The sequence below is a fragment of the Sorghum bicolor genome, chromosome 9 (assembly GCF_000003195.3).
Source record: "Sorghum bicolor cultivar BTx623 chromosome 9, Sorghum_bicolor_NCBIv3, whole genome shotgun sequence".
In the NCBI taxonomy this organism is placed as follows: Eukaryota; Viridiplantae; Streptophyta; class Magnoliopsida; order Poales; family Poaceae; genus Sorghum; species Sorghum bicolor.
Genome location: NC_012878.2, coordinates 30,829,557 through 30,845,536, shown reverse-complemented (window position 1 = coordinate 30,845,536; position 15,980 = coordinate 30,829,557).

Sequence of the window (15,980 nt, the reverse complement as noted above, 5' to 3'; positions counted from 1 at the left end):
AACAGCGGAAGTGTTACATAACTTAATTTACAAAAGGAGTTCTTCCAAATAGTAGAGTGTTATTACAAGCCTGGTCCAGCGGAGCAACTTAAACTTTAGTACAGTCATCACAAATTTACAGACCCTGCCCATGGGTCATGCTCACTCTTCCTCGTCGTCAACCTCGACGACGGTCACACAACAGGGTCCGAAACAAGTCGGCTCCTGTGCTTCACCTGCAACAGGGGTATTGAAACCCTGAGTACGGGAGTACTCAACAAGACTTACCCGATGGGAAAAGAGGAGAACTTAGGAATGCAGGCTTAGGGTAGACAAGGAGTGGCTGAGCAAGGAGCCAAAATGTTTTGCTAAAAGCTTACTAGTAGTGCATCCTTATTTTCAAGTTTTAACCGCGAATTTCTCTCCTGCAGAGGCCGAGGAGTTCGAGGACAGTTTAACTAGTTGTTTCCCCACAGACGAATCCGTGAGTTCCTAATCCTATCATAAAGTATTATTTATCGATGGCCATAGCTTCATGTCGCTATGAGTCCGGGAATTGGGATCCGAACCTCATGAGACATTTTCCCCTTTCTCATTTTATCACTTAGTTGCATATTTATCTACGATGAGGGTCGAAGGAATTGAGTCTCCCAATCGGGGAGCAATGACGATTCGAATCGCTTAGCAATCCAGCTGGAGTTCCTAACCACCCGACATATGTAGAACCAAATCTTGCATATATCAACCCAAATCAAGCTCTCCCCAAATTTGACTAGGTTCGCGGCACCCGAGAGCACAGTACTCCACCATCCTACAGCCGATCTAGATGTTTTCCGGTTATCTCAGATCCGTAAGGTGGGCACACGTTACTCTCGCCATCTTTCCACTCCCAGTGCGCGAGTAGCTGTTCGCGTCGAGGGATTACAAGATCGGGCTTACCGAGGGCAAGTGGCTAGTACTATAAATTCTCAACCCAGCAGGCCATCAACGGAATGGTCCTTAATCGACACAGTCGGAGACACTACTTTAAGACTCCATTCTTAGAGCAAGTCCACCGACCGGTCTCAAGTTGAAACATCATTGATCATAAGTGTATCCCACAACAACCCTTCAAACTTTCTTGTTTTTTTTAAAAAAAAACTATCTAGTAGCAGGGCTAAGCATCGCTACGCAGTTTTAAAATAAACAGGTGTCAAGGACAGGATAACAGATATCCAGGTAGTAAATGCAGCAAGTAGGTTAACCCAATTCTCAACTACCTAATGCAGCATTTTCAATTTACAAGTGATAAAAGATTTAAAACATTCAAGGAGGGGTTAATGCATCCGGGGCTTGCCTTGGTTGCAGGGTAGAGAGGGACCCTCGGAGACTTCCCAAGTCTCGGATCCGACTTCCTCGAACGGAGCACCGACCTCGGGGTTCGGTTCAACGGGCGCTCCTTCGGTCACGGACACTATACGCAAAATGATGAATGCTCATGATAGGTGTATGACAATTATGCAAGAAGGACTGAATCGAATACAACTCGCCTTCTTGATGCAATACAGAATTATCACTAAATAAAGTTGCTTAATAACTTAATGTTTTTACCCAAAAGGTTGCATCTGTAAACTAAAACTTTATTTAATTCATATTTATTTTAAATTAGTAATTATTAATCCTAATTACCTTAATTAATTCTTAATTAACTATTAATGACAGTAATTAAGCATTAAGGCTAAATAATAATAAAATGTCAAAGGTCATTAGGGTTAACCACCTCAGGTTATCACACAATCCCAAAATCACTCAACCCTAATTATGAGGATCTAAACAATCACTATTTAATTATTTTGGAATTATTATTTAAGTGCTAAATAAGGATTTATTAATGTTTTAATCAAATATTATCCAAATGCCACCAAATTTTGTGTGGAGCCAGGGAATAATATTCAGAGGCTCCCCACAATTTTTGGTGATTTTTGGACATCTCAATAAATTACAAAAATTCATAGAAGTTTTATTCATTAAATAAAAGAGGCAAAATTTTATATACTTGTAAACTACTAGAAAACAGAACTTAATATTTTTTTGGGTTCTAATCATTTCAGGGAATTTACACAAAAATTTTCATCATTTTTGGATCACCCCACAATTTTCTACACAATTTCAAACATTCAGCAAAAATTGCATAAAAAGAAAAAGAAAAAGATTTTCGCGCAGCGGGCGGCCTGGAACTTGGCCCGCAAGCTGGCCCACGCGCGTTCGGCCTGCACACGCGCTGCGCGCGCCGCCCCTCCCCTCACGTGGACACTGACGAGCGGGCCCCGCTCGTCAGTTCCATCTCCCTCGCACCCGGCGGCCTTGCCGCGCTCCCGGTCGCCGCTGGCGAGGTTCAAGCCCCACACCAGGGTGCGCATCAGTTGCGCCTCGATCTTGCGACCCCATAGGTACAACTCGAGGACACTCTACCGTTCTCTTCCTTCCTCGGCCACGCGAATGGCGGGCGGCCACCCTGGCCAGCCGTAGACCGGTCCTCGGGGCTTGGTAGAGCACAAACCAACAGGTTCGGGAGGGCCAGGAAGGAATGGGGATCATGGTGCTCACACCACCACGGCGGAAGACACAACAGAGAAGCTTGGCGACGGTGGCCGTGCAGTCGGGCGGCGCCCCGGCTCCGGTGAGGTCGTCTCGGTGGCCCTGTTCACGTCCAAGGACGGAAAACGAGCGCATGAGCATCGGGGAAACAAGAAGAGCTCGAAACGACCGCCTTCAAGGCGTGGTACCGACTGGAGCAGCGTGTCCACGTGAAGGATTCCTCGGCGGTGACCCTGGCCGGAGTTGGAGAAGAGGGGGGGTGTTCCGGCGATTGAGTGGACTAGGGAGTGAGCTCGGAGGTGCACTGGGTTCGCAAGGAGGTGGCGGATGCTATGGACCGGTCAATTTAGCTCGGGAAGGATTGGTTGCGGTGAATTGAAAAGAGAAGCTCGTCGGGTTCTCTGGCTCAGAACAGAGGAAACGCGCGGCGGCGCCCACGCTGGTGCTCAAAGGGGAGAAGGGGATGAGCCAAGGGCGTCCACGTTGCCTGGCGACGCAGGCAAGCAGGCAGCTGCGTGCCCGCACGGGCGCTCGCGGTGCTGCGCGCACGGCGGCCGCGTTGGACAGGGAGCCGGTGATCCCTATCGGGTCACTGTAGCAGACCCTTATCCCCTCTTTTCTGAACTTTGTGAAATTCAGCCGAAATTTGAACTGGAGTCAAATTTGTGTCAAAACAAAAGTTGTTCCAAATTTTATAAGCTACAAAACATGTTTTGGTGACCAGAGCTGATTTTGAGTGTAACAGGGTGAATTTGGCCAAAACAGTTTGGAAATCAAAATTCAATTTGAGAGGATTCAAATTTTTGACTTGGGGCAGATTAGAATTTCCAAAATTACTTTTGTTTTTCCTAAACAACTTGAAAAACTCCCAACATGAATGTTGCTCAACTTTTTGTGCTCTACAACTTTCATGTTGAGCACTTTTCAAAATTCCAAATGGATTTTGAATTTGGAGGTTTAATTTGGAAAAGGGGACACTTTTCGGAAATCTGTATTTTCAAAATTACTTTGAATTTTGTATTGAAACTTCAAAAACTCAAAACACCAAAGTTGTACATCTTGCCAAGAGCTACAACTTTTCTTTTGAACTCAACCTCAAATTTTGCTTAGTTTTTGACTTATGCAAAAAGGGGGCAAATCTAGGATCCAGAAATCAGGGTTTTTCCCCCTTTTAGCTTTTCGGAAAATTTCCACCCTAGGATTTTAGCAACCACACAAGCATCAACATTCCACATAAACACACTCTACCTCCCTAAGCTCAAGCAATAAAAATAAACTTGTTTTAAGTTGATGCATACAAATGTGCTTTAACAACTATGCTTTGCAATGCTTATGATGACATGATCCGTTTTTAGTAACCGTAACATCGGAGATGTTACAGCCCTTCCCCCTTAAAGAAATCTCGTCCCCGAGATTTAAAACCTTAGGGTAAGTAATGGAAAAGGAAATTTGTCAAAACTCTTTCATCTTCAACTTTTCCATAAGGCTAGAAGTTGGGGAAAATACTTCATTATAAGCATATATGTACATTGAGTGCATGGCTTTGGTGACTCTTTTCCTTCACTAGAGTACACTCTCTATTTATCACGTGTTGTCGTGAAGAGAAGCGTGGAATTCAGGGAAATTCTCTAGCAAGTAATCTTCAGATTCCCAGGTGGCTTCCTCTTCAGAGTGCTGGCTCCATTGTACCTTGTACCATTTGGTGGTTGTTCTTCGAGTAACTCTATCTTTCTGATCCAGTACTCGGATAGGATACTCCGAATAAGTTAGATCTGGTTCAAGTTCTACATCTTCAATATCCTGAACTCGGTCTGGTACCCGAAGACACTTTTTCAGTTGAGACACATGGAACACATTATGCACCCCGGATAATCGTTCGGGCAGTTTAAGGCGGTAAGCGACCTGTCCACATCGGTTAATGATTGGAAATGGACCAATGTAACGAGGCGCTAACTTGCCTTTAACACCAAAAAGATTTACTCCTTTCATTGGGGATACTTTCAAATACACATGATCACCTTTGACGAACTTTAATGGTCGACGTCTTTTATCAGCGTAACTTTTCTGTCGGGACTGAGCAACTTTCAAGTTATTTTGGATTTGTTTCACTTTGTTCTCAGTCTCTTTCACTAGGTCAACCCCGAAGAACCATCTTTCTCTAGGTTCCGACCAGTGTAATGGAGTTCGACATCGGCGACCATACAGTGCCTCAAAGGGAGCCATCTTGATACTCTCTTGGTAGCTATTATTGTAAGAAAATTCTGCTAGAGGCAAGCAGTCATCCCACTTATCTGGAAAATTCAGGGCACAAGATCTTAATAGATCTTCTAGGGTTTGATTCACTCTTTCAGTTTGCCCACCGGTTTGAGGGTGGTAGGCTGTGCTGTATAAAAGCTTAGTGCCCAGGGACTCATGTAAACATTTCCAGAATTGGGAGACAAATTGTGTGCCTCTATCTGACACTATTGTCTTTGGCACCCCATGCAGACTTAGGATACGGTCGAAGTAAATCTTAGCATAGGTGGAGGCAGGATACAATAGCTTTACAGGCAGAAAATGTGTTGTTTTGGTGAGACGATCTACTATGACCCGAATGGAATCAAAGCCCTTGGCCGTCTTGGGCAATCCTACTATGAAATCCATACTTATGTCATCCCATTTCCATGCGGGGATAGGCAAAGGTTGCAACTCCCCAGCGGACTTGAGATGAATGGCTTTGACCTTTCGACAGGTGTCACATTGGGCCACATAGCGAGCTATCTCTATCTTCATTTTTGTCCACCAAAACCTTTGCCTTAGGTCCTGATACATCTTATTGCTTCCCGGATGAATAGAATACCTCGTGGTATGAGCTTCATCTAGGATTTGTTGACGTAGCTCAGGTACCTTTGGAACCACTAACCGGTTCTTGAACCAGATTACTCCCGCATCATCCCCCTTAAAGTCTGTGGGTGCTCTATTAGAAATCTTCTCTTTAAGATGTCTCATGCCTTTGTTTTCTTTTTGTGCCCTTATAATTTGAGCTTCGAGATTGAAGTCGATCTTTAAATTGGCAAGGCTTCCTTGGGAAATCATTTCTATTCCCAAGTTCTCTAGCTCTTGGCACAAAGTTATATCCCTAGGCGTCACTGTTAAGCAATTACAGTGAGCCTTACGACTGAGGGCATCCGCTACTACATTTGCCTTTCCCGGATGATAATGCACCTCAAGGTCGTAATCTTTAATTAACTCTAGCCACCTTCGTTGGCGCATATTAAGCTCAGCTTGAGTAAAGATATACTTCAAGCTTTTGTGATCTGTATATAGATGACATGCGTTCCCCAACAGATAATGACGCCAGATCCTTAATGCATGTACCACGGCGGCTAGTTCAAGATCATGGGTCGGGTAATTCTCTTCATGGGGTTTGAGTTGTCTGGAAGCATATGCAATTACGCGACCCTCCTGCATTAGCACACAGCCTATCCCGATATACATCAAAGGGTTTTTCAATATCTGGCTGGGCTAAGACAGGTGCAGTTGTCAACAACCTTTTCAGAGTCTGAAAGGCTTGCTCACATTGGGGTGACCAAACAAACTTGGTTTGATTTTTGAGCAAGGTTGTGATTGGTTTGGCGACTCTGGAAAAGTCCGGGATAAAACGACGGTAATATCCCGCCATACCCAGAAAACTACGGACCTCATGTACCGTAGTCGGGGGTTTCCAATTCAACACGTCTTCTACCTTGCCTGGGTCTACAGCGACTCCCTCCGCTGATAATACATGACCCAGGAAATGGACTTTGTCCAGCCAGAACTCACATTTGCTGAACTTGGCATATAGCTGATGCTCCCCTAAGACGGGTCAGCACGATTCTCAAGTGTTCGGCATGTTCTTTCTTAGTCTTGGAGTAAATCAAGATATCATCGATAAAAACGACCACAAATTTGTCTAGTTCTGGCATGAAGACAGAGTTCATTAGGTACATGAAATGGGCCGGCGCATTGGTCAACCCAAAAGACATCACTAAGTATTCATACAGCCCGTAACGGGTTGTAAAAGCTGTCTTGGGCACATCTTCCGGCCTAATTTTAATTTGGTGGTACCCTGATCTCAAATCAATTTTTGAGAACACTTTGGCCCCAGCTAGTTGGTCAAACAATAAGTCAATGCGGGGCAGTGGGTACTTCTTCTTAATCGTCACCTCATTTAGGGGACGATAGTCGACACACAGCCTTAATGTTTGATCTTTCTTTTTCACAAACAAGGCTGGGCAACCCCATGGAGAAGAACTGGGCTGAATAAAACCTTTCTGCAACAACTCTTGTAATTGGGTTTTTAATTCGGCCAGCTCTTTCGGTGCCATTCTGTAGGCCCTTCGAGATATTGGGGCTGTCCCTGGTTTTAATTCTATACTGAATTGTACATCCCGGTCCGGAGGCAGACCTGGTAGGTCTTCAGGAAATACATCCGGAAAATCTCGAACTACCGAGATATCTTTAACTTCAGACACATTCGCGGCATGAACTTGCCCAATTGTCCGTTTGGGAGTAACTAATTGAATTAGTAAACAAGAATTCTCATTGGGCAATGGAATTTTAATGGTTCGATGCAAAGTGTCTAGCACAACTCCTCGTTGTGCCATCCAGTTCATGCCCAAGATGACATCAATCTCTTGGTCCTTAAGGACAATCATGCTAGTAGGAAAATTGTGCCCACCAAATTCGATGGGTACTTGGTGAACCATTTCTTTAGACATCAGCCGTCCTCCTGGCGACTGTATATAAAAATGATCTTGTGTTTCCCCAATGGGTATGCCATGCTTTAACACAAAGGTGCGATTGATGAATGTATGGGATGCACCAGAATCAAAGAGCATTAAAGCAGGATGCTTCGCAACAGGAAACGTACCCATCATCACTGGTTCACCCTCTGGAATCGTCTCCACTTCAGTATGGAAGACTTGCCCTGTCTTCTTTACCGGTCTACCTTTCTGTACCTGTTGCCCTTTCTGAGTCCCAGTCCTGAACTAACTCGGCTGGGGTTGGCCCATAGGTGGCCTTTGAAAGGTAGGGTTGGTTTGGCGGGGAAAAGGGCACTCTTTAGAGAAATGCCCATGCTTACCACAATTGAAGCAAGGGTAATTGTGGCTGGGCGGAGCAGTGGGGCGAACACCCGGGGCGTTTGGCTGGCGTGGTGCAAGAGCGATGGCAGTAGATCGAGAGTATACCTGCTGCCCGGGTCTATACTGTGGAGGGGAGAAAGGACCACGATAAGGTGACGGCGCTTGGAAACGTCCGTGGCCCTGTGGATGATAAATGATTCTCTGGCGCTTTTGACCGCGACCAGAGAAAGAAGAGGAAGCAGCCTTCTTCTTGGCTTCCTTGTGCTTCCTATTCTTTTCCTCTGAGGCGATAGCAATATTTACCGCCTCATAGAAGGTAACATTTTGGCAGGTGGTCATCATGGTCTGAAGTTTAGTATTTAGACCACGCATGAAACAGGCTTTCTACTTCCTGTCAGTGTTCACATGGTCCGTGGCATATTGAGAGAGATGATTAAACCTTGCCACATACTCCATAACACTTTTATCGCCTTGCTGCAAGGCGAGAAACTCTTCGGCCTTCATGGCCATGAGCCCTTCGGGGATGTAGTGGGCGCGAAACGCGTCCCTAAACTCGGTCCAGGTAACCTGGTGACCGGGAGCTTGGATAGCTAAGAAGTTCTCCCACCAGGCACCTGCAGCTCCCCGAAGCTGCTGAGCTGCAAACAGGGGCTTCTGAGTTTCTGAACACTGAATCAAACTGAACTTATGCTCCATAGTTCGGAGCCAGTCATCCGCTTCTAAAGGCTCATCGGCCTTAGTGAACACCGGGGGCCTGGTCTCGGTAAAGTCCACATACCGAGTCTCTCCGTCCCCGTTGCGCGGTGCCCTGAAATTTGGAGTAGGGTGTGGTTGACGCTGTGCTAGCTCGCGCAGCAAGCGAGCATTGTCAGTAGTGGCATTTAACAGAACAGCAATGGCGTCAGCCAAAGAAGGTGGAACAGGTGGAGGGTTGGGGATATCATCCCCTCTCTGGGATGTCCCAGCTCCATCAGATCCGCGAGTACGCATCGGCATCTGTTACAAGAATCGTAGATACCTGTTACCACGTGAAATTCATAACACAGAACATATCTTACATTCTTCCATTCACTTATTAAACATTAGTTCGACACACCAAGAGTAAACAAGTACAACTTTTCAAACCAAAAGAGAACTTATATTACAAACCCGAACCCCACTACAGCAAGCTAAGACCCCTACAACGACGTTGCCCTCGGTTTCACCGAACTAATCGGTGTGGCCAGAGCTGTAGCCCGGGTCGTCATTGCCATCATCCTGATTACCCCCTGGGTTGGGGTCATCGGGGTCGGACTCCTCTTCATCACTGAGGCCTGGATCAGGTTCCCCATCGTCTGCCAACTCGCCATCCGTATCCATTTCCCCTTCGCCGGGAGGTGGGTGGAGTTGATGATACAGATCAAATGCAATATCACGATATTGCATAGCCAGGTCATTGACTGTATCTAAGTGATGTGCCAGCTCCAGTTTCTCCAACTGGAGCTGGTCCTCTCGTTGCCACGCGACATCCCGCTGAGCGGTGACCGTGGCCGCCATCTTCACATACAAATCCTTAAGATACCTGGCCTTGCCCAACTTTGCGTTCATCCTAGTCAGCTCATGCCTATGTGTGCTCCTAGCTTCTTCCTCTCGGGCAATGGCAGCATTCCGCTCCTCCACCATCCGGGACAACATAGCCTCACAATTCTCTGTAGCTTGTTTTTCTTTGGCCAGTTGAGCTTTAAGTTTGCCAATCTCCATAACATTGTACATTCTCTCTCTCATCACCTCAGTCAACTCGGCGGACAACCTGTCCACCTCCTGCTGAGGCGGTGAACGGCTACTACTGGCTTGATCACTGCGTGGAGCTAGCTGATGTCGGGGAACTCCTTTTGGACCGGTCCGCTTACGCGGGGTCTGCTTCTGACGAGCCATCCTGTAGAGGATAAGTTTAGATTAATAAGAGAGACCTTAAAGGTTAGCAAGAATAGGATTGATTCTATTCGCCCAACCCAACAAGGAGGAAGGAACTTAACCAGTTAATACATCATGATGCATGCACGAACTTACGATTCCTACTAACAATTCATAACGATATTACTCTAAACTTTTACAGCATAGGGCAATACTTATGTTGCTCCTCCATACCACTTCAAAAAATCTAAGAAAGCCTATAGACAGGGGTAGGTTAGGACTAAGCACTTGGACTCAAAATAGGCAGGTTCATAGTATTAGATCCAAATGAATTTTTGAAGTTTTTCAATAGGTACAGCAGTCATCTTAGCAACGAATGCTCTGATACCAGCTGTGGCAGAACCCCCTAAGTGTTCGGGCCCACCGGCACCTGCCATTGTCCTAAGGACCTCTGACGGTGATGCCAGGAGTCCTCCCACCTTAGAAGTCCGATGAGCATCGCTGGACGCTCATTCCACTGCTACCTGTGGCGTACCAAGCTGGCTCGTTCTGACCACTGGTAGTGGTCAAACAACGAGAACTGCTTCTTCTCGCCCTTACAGGATAGCAAGTGGCCACCTTAACACCAGGATCATTCGCTGCGAAGATAAAGCAGTAACTCGACGACACAAGACCAAAAATAATATTTCAGAGGGAAACAGCGGAAGTGTTACATAACTTAATTTACAGAAGGAGTTCTTCCAAATAGTAGAGTGTTATTACAAGCCTGGTCCAGCGGAGCAACTTAAACTTTAGTACAGTCATCACAAATTTACAGACCCTGCCCATGGGTCATGCTCACTCTTCCTCGTCGTCAACCTCGACGACGGTCACACAACAGGGTCCGAAACAAGTCGGCTCCTGTGCTTCACCTGCAACAGGGGTATTGAAACCCTGAGTACGGGAGTACTCAACAAGACTTACCCGATGGGAAAAGAGGAGAACTTAGGAATGCAGGCTTAGGGTAGACAAGGAGTGGCTGAGCAAGGAGCCAAAATGTTTTGCTAAAAGCTTACTAGTAGTGCATCCTTATTTTCAAGTTTTAACCACGAATTTCTCTCCTGCAGAGGCCGAGGAGTTCGAGGACAGTTTAACTAGTTGTTTCCCCACAGACGAATCCGTGAGTTCCTAATCCTATCATAAAGTATTATTTATCGATGGCCATAGCTTCATGTCGCTATGAGTCCGGGAATTGGGATCCGAACCTCATGAGACATTTTCCCCTTTCTCATTTTATCACTTAGTTGCATATTTATCTACGATGAGGGTCGAAGGAATTGAGTCTCCCAATCGGGGAGCAACGACGATTCGAATCGCTTAGCAATCCAGCTGGAGTTCCTAACCACCCGACATATGTAGAACCAAATCTTGCATATATCAACCCAAATCAAGCTCTCCCCAAATTTGACTAGGTTCGCGGCACCCGAGAGCACAGTACTCCACCATCCTACAGCCGATCTAGATGTTTTCCGGTTATCTCAGATCCGTAAGGTGGGCACACGTTACTCTCGCCATCTTTCCACTCCCAGTGCGCGAGTAGCTGTTCGCGTCGAGGGATTACAAGATCGGGCTTACCGAGGGCAAGTGGCTAGTACTATAAATTCTCAACCCAGCAGGCCATCAACGGAACGGTCCTTAATCGACACAGTCGGAGACACTACTTTAAGACTCCATTCTTAGAGCAAGTCCACCGACCGGTCTCAAGTTGAAACATCATTGATCATAAGTGTATCCCACAACAACCCTTCAAACTTTCTTGTTTTTTTAAAAAAAAACTATCTAGTAGCAGGGCTAAGCATCGCTACGCAGTTTTAAAATAAACAGGTGTCAAGGATAGGATAACAGATATCTAGGTAGTAAATGCAGCAAGTAGGTTAACCCAATTCTCAACTACCTAATGCAGCATTTTCAATTTACAAGTGATAAAAGATTTAAAACATTCAAGGAGGGGTTAATGCATCCGGGGCTTGCCTTGGTTGCAGGGTAGAGAGGGACCCTCGGAGACTTCCCAAGTCTCGGATCCGACTTCCTCGAACGGAGCACCGACCTCGGGGTTCGGTTCAACGGGCGCTCCTTCGGTCACGGACACTATACGCAAAATGATGAATGCTCATGATAGGTGTATGACAATTATGCAAGAAGGACCGAATCGAATACAACTCGCCTTCTTGATGCAATACAGAATTATCACTAAATAAAGTTGCTTAATAACTTAATGTTTTTACCCAAAAGGTTGCATCTGTAAACTAAAACTTTATTTAATTCATATTTATTTTAAATTAGTAATTATTAATCCTAATTACCTTAATTAATTCTTAATTAACTATTAATGACAGTAATTAAGCATTAAGGCTAAATAATAATAAAATGTCAAAGGTCATTAGGGTTAACGACCTCAGGTTATCACACAATCCCAAAATCACTCAACCCTAATTATGAGGATCTAAACAATCACTATTTAATTATTTTGGAATTATTATTTAAGTGCTAAATAAGGATTTATTAATGTTTTAATCAAATATTATCCAAATGCCACCAAATTTTGTGTGGAGCCAGGGAATAATATTCAGAGGCTCCCCACAATTTTTGGTGATTTTTGGACATCTCAATAAATTACAAAAATTCATAGAAGTTTTATTCATTAAATAAAAGAGGCAAAATTTTATATACTTGTAAACTACTAGAAAACAGAACTTAATATTTTTTTGGGTTCTAATCATTTCAGGGAATTTACACAAAAATTTTCATCATTTTTGGATCACCCCACAATTTTCTACATAATTTCAAACATTCAGCAAAAAATGCATAAAAAGAAAAAGAAAAAGATTTTCGCGCAGCGGGAGGCCTGGAACTTGGCCCGCAAGCCGGCCCACGCGCGTTCGGCCTGCACACGCGCTGCGCGCGCCGCCCCTCCCCTCACGTGGACACTGACGAGCGGGCCCCGCTCGTCAGTTCCATCTCCCTCGCACCCGGCAGCCTTGCCGCGCTCCCGGTCGCCGCTGGCGAGGTTCAAGCCCCGCACCAGGGTGCGCATCAGTTGCGCCTCGATCTTGCGACCCCATAGGTACAACTCGAGGACACTCTACCGTTCTCTTCCTTCCTCGGCCACGCGAATGGCGGGCGGCCACCCTGGCCGGCCGTAGACCGGTCCTCGGGGCTTGGTAGAGCACAAACCAACACGTTCGGGAGGGCCAGGAAGGAATGGGGATCATGGTGCTCACACCACCACGGCGGAAGACACAACAGAGAAGCTTGGCGACGGTGGCCGTGCAGTCGGGCGGCGCCCCGGCTCCGGTGAGGTCGTCTCGGTGGCCCTGTTCACGTCCAAGGAGGGAAAACGAGCGCATGAGCATCGGGGAAACAAGAAGAGCTCGAAACGACCGCCTTCAAGGCGTGGTACCGACTGGAGCAGCGTGTCCACGTGAAGGATTCCTCGGCGGCGACCCTGGCCGGAGTTGGAGAAGAGGGGGGGTGTTCCGGCGATTGAGTGGACTAGGGAGTGAGCTCGGAGGTGCACTGGGTTCGCAAGGAGGTGGCGGATGCTATGGACCAGTCAATTTAGTTCGGGAAGGATTGGTTGCGGTGAATTGAAAAGAGAAGCTCGTCGGGTTCTCTGGCTCAGAACAGAGGAAACGCGCGGCGGCGCCCACGCTGGTGCTCAAAGGGGAGAAGGGGATGAGCCAAGGGCGTCCACGTTGCCTGGCGACGCAGGCAAGCAGCCAGCTGCGTGCCCGCACGGGCGCTCGCGGTGCTGCGCGCACGGCGGCCGCGTTGGATAGGGAGCCGATGATCCCTATCGGGTCACTGTAGCAGACCCTTATCCCCTCTTTTCTGAACTTTGTGAAATTCAGCCGAAATTTGAACTGGAGTCAAATTTGTGTCAAAACAAAAGTTGTTCCAAATTTTATAAGCTACAAAACATGTTTCGGTGACCAGAGCTGATTTTGAGTGTAACAGGGTGAATTTGGCCAAAACAGTTTGGAAATCAAAATTCAATTTGAGAGGATTCAAATTTTTGACTTGGGGCAGATTGGAATTTCCAAAATTACTTTTGTTTTTCCTAAACAACTTGAAAAACTCCCAACATGAAAGTTGCTCAACTTTTTGTGCTCTACAACTTTCATGTTGACCACTTTTCAAAATTCCAAATGGATTTTGAATTTGGAGGTTTAATTTGGAAAAGGGGACACTTTTCGGAAATCTGTATTTTCAAAATTACTTTGAATTTTGTATTGAAACTTCAAAAACTCAAAACACCAAAGTTGTACATCTTGCCAAGAGCTACAACTTTGCTTTTGAACTCAACCTCAAATTTTGCTTAGTTTTTGACTTATGCAAAAAGGGGGCAAATCTAGGATCCAGAAATCAGGGTTTTTCCCCCTTTTAGCTTTTCGGAAAATTTCCACCCTAGGATTTTAGCAACCACACAAGCATCAACATTCCACATAAACACACTCTACCTCCCTAAGCTCAAGCAATAAAAATAAACTTGTTTTAAGTTGATGCATACAAATGTGCTTTAACAACTATGCTTTGCAATGCTTATGATGACATTGTCCATTTTTAGTAACCGTAACATCGGAGATGTTACAGAAACTCACAGTCTCCAAACAGACCAAAGCGAGATTCCATATGACACACGTCATTTAGGAGATCTATTGGGTGCTTCCAAATTGACTTCCGAGCATATGGTACATTCCATGCAAACCATGCACCTACCTTGCATTGGGCCCACTTGAGCCCCTTTACCTAAGAGTGCCATCGCGTCTGTCCAAAATCTACCTATCTTGCACCAAAACTAACACTATCTCCAAAGAGATCAAAGTGAGATTCTATATGATACACATCATCTAGGAGTTCCATTGGGTGCTTCCAAATAAATTACTTAGCATATGCTACGTTCCATGCAATTCGTGCACCTATCATGCATCAAGATTAGCACTATCTTCAAACAAACCAAACTGAGCTTCAACTTGAGCCCCTTTACCTAGGACTATCATCGGGTGTATCCAAAATGGTTTCTTGGCCTATGATGCATTAGGCGCAAACCATGTACTTATCTTAGACCAAACTAACTCTATCTCCAAATAGACTGAAGCGAGATTGCGTATGACACGTGTCATCTAATAGTTCTATTTGGTGTGTCCAAATGGATTTCTAAGCATATGGTACGTTCCATGAAAACCGTGCACCTATCTTGCATCATGATTAGCACTATCTCCAAACAAATCGAACCAAGCTTCCATTTGAGCCTCCTCACCTAGGAGTATCATCGGGTACTTCCACAATGGTTCTAAGCCTATGGTGCATTATTGGCAAACTGTGCACCAATCTTGCACCTAAACTAACACTGTCTCCAAATAGACCGAAGCGAGATTCCATATGACACACATCATCTAGGAGTTCTATTGGGTGCATCCAAGTTGATTTATGAGAATATGGCACATTCCATGCAAACCGTATACCTATCTTGCATCAAGATTAGCACTATCTCCAACAGACCAAACGGAGCTTTCACTTGAGCCTCTTCACCTAGGAGTACCATCGGGAACTACCACAATTGTTTGTAAGCCTATGGTGCATTGGGCGCAAATCATGCACCTATCTTGCACCGAAACTAATACTATCTCCAACTGGACCGAAGCAAGATTCCATATGACACACTTCATCTAGTAGTTCCATCGGGTGCTTCTAGCAGTTCTATCGGGTGTGTCCAAAATGATTTCTAAGCATATGGTATGTTCCATACAAACCATGCGCCTATTTTGCATCAAGATTAGAACTATCTCCAATCTGGCCGAACTAAGCTTCCACTTGAGCCTCTTCACCTAGGAGTACCATCGGGTGCGTCCAAAATGGTTTCTTAGATTATGGTGCATTAGGCGCAAACTGTGCGTCAATCTTGCACTAAAACTAACATTGTCTCTAAAATGATCAAAGCGAGACTCCACATGAGACACATCATCTACGAGTTCCATTGGGTGTGTCTAATCGGATTTTTGAGCATATGGTACGTTCCACGCCAACCATGCACCTATCTTACATTAAGATTAACACTATCTTCTAACAGAGCGAACCAAGCTTCCACTTCAGCCTCTTCACCTAAAAGTATCATCGGGTGCTTCCACAATGGTTTCTAAGCCTATGGTGCATTAGGCGCAAACCGTGCACCTATCTTGCACCAAAACTAACATTGTCCCCAAACGGACCAAAGCGAGCTTCCATATGACACATTATCTACGAGTTCTATCAGGTGCATCCAAATTGATTTCTGAGCATATGGTATGTTTCGTGCAAACCGTGCTCCTATCTTGCATCAAGATTAGCACTATCACCAAACCAAGCTTCCACTTGAGCCCCTTTACGTAGGAGTAGCATCGCGTGCAT